Consider the following 1,778-nt stretch of genomic DNA (forward strand, 5'->3'; position numbering starts at 1 on the left):
GACCAGCACAGTGCTGGGAATGGCACCCCATATTAAGGGAGATGTGATTGACACAGTGCTGGGAATTGTTTCCTTTAGTAAGGGAGATGTCACCTGCACAGTGCTGGGAATGGCACCCCAAAGTGAGGGAGATGTGATTGGCACAGTGCTGGGAATGGCACCCCATAGGGAGGGAGATGTGATTGGCACAGTGCTGGGAATGGCTCCCTTTACTCAGGGACATGTGACCAGCACATGCTGGGAATGGCACCCCATATTAAGGGAGATGTGATTGACACAGTGCTGGGAATTGTTTCCTTTAGTAAGGGAGATGTCACCTGCACAGTGCTGGGAATGGCACCCCAAAGTGAGGGAGATGTGATTGGCACAGTGCTGGGAATGGCACCCCATAGGGAGGGAGATGTGATTGGCACAGTGCTGGGAATGGCTCCCTTTACTCAGGGACATGTGACCAGCACATGCTGGGAATGGCACCCCATATTAAGGGAGATGTGATTGACACAGTGCTGGGAATTGTTTCCTTTAGTAAGGGAGATGTGACCTGCACAGTGCTGGGAATGGCACCCTTTAGTCGGGGAGATGTGATCGACACAGTGCCTGGAATGGCACCCCAAAGTGAGGGAGATGTGATCGGCACAGTGCTGGGAATGGCACACCATAGTGAGAGAGATGTGATTGGCACAGTGCTGGGAATGGCTCCCTTTAGTCAGGGACATGTGACCAGCACAGTGCTGGGAATGGCTCCCTTTAATCAGGGACATGTGACCAGCACAGTGCTGGGAATGGCACAGCATAGTGAGGGAGAAGTGATCGGCACAGTGCTGGGAATGGCACAGCATAGTGAGGGAGATGTGATCGGCACAGTGCTGGAAATGGCACCCTTTAGTCGGGGAGATGTGATCGACACAGTGCTGGGAATGGCACCCCAAAGGGAGGGAGATGTGATCGGCACAGTGCTGGCAATGGCACCCCATAGTGAGAGAGATGTGATTGGCACAGTGCTGGGAATGGCTCCCTTTACTCAGGGACATGTGACCAGCACAGTGCTGGGAATGGCACCCCATAGCGAGGGAGATGTGATCGGCACAGTGCTGGGAATGGCACCCCATAGTCAGGGAGATGTGATTGGCACAGTGCTGGGAATGGCTCTCTATAGTCCGGGAGATGTGATCGGCACAGTGCTGGGAATGGTACCATTTGAAGTGTCTCCAGGTAAATATATCCTTTAATCATCCCACACTGATGAGTTTGCATTAGATTGCTGCTTGCCTCTTATCAGTCAGTGAGCTTTGTGTATAGAGCCAGGTACAGGCCGGGCACAGGAAATGTCTCTCACTGCTTCACAACACACTGATCCATCTAATTGTTTTGCTGTGATGGGTGATACCATATGTGGACAACATGCTTTCCTTTTATCTATAGACTAAAAAAAAGTGTGCTTGTTCAAAAATGGAGCTGATGGTCAGTGGACTGCAATGTGAGGGGACAAAGACAATAGAAGGGATACTTAGGTGGTGCATAGCAACACAGGTACGTTGGGTATGTTGGGGTACACAGTATGTGCTTTAAGTGTGTTACCACAATGCATAGAATTGAATGAAATCTTAATGACCGGAGATTGTGCACAGGAGGTGGTTTTACCAGTGGAGTATTGCCTGAGATGGGAAAGTTAATGCTGGTTATTGGGGAGGGGGAGGTCATTGGCAAGAACTGTTCTGTTGCCAGGGGATAAGGTGGCTGGAAAGAGATGTGCTGTTACTGGGGGGTAAGAAAGCAAT

Source organism: Nanorana parkeri, unplaced genomic scaffold (genome assembly GCF_000935625.1).
Source record: "Nanorana parkeri isolate BGI_ZX_2015 unplaced genomic scaffold, ASM93562v1 scaffold426, whole genome shotgun sequence".
NCBI lineage: Eukaryota > Metazoa > Chordata > Amphibia > Anura > Dicroglossidae > Nanorana > Nanorana parkeri.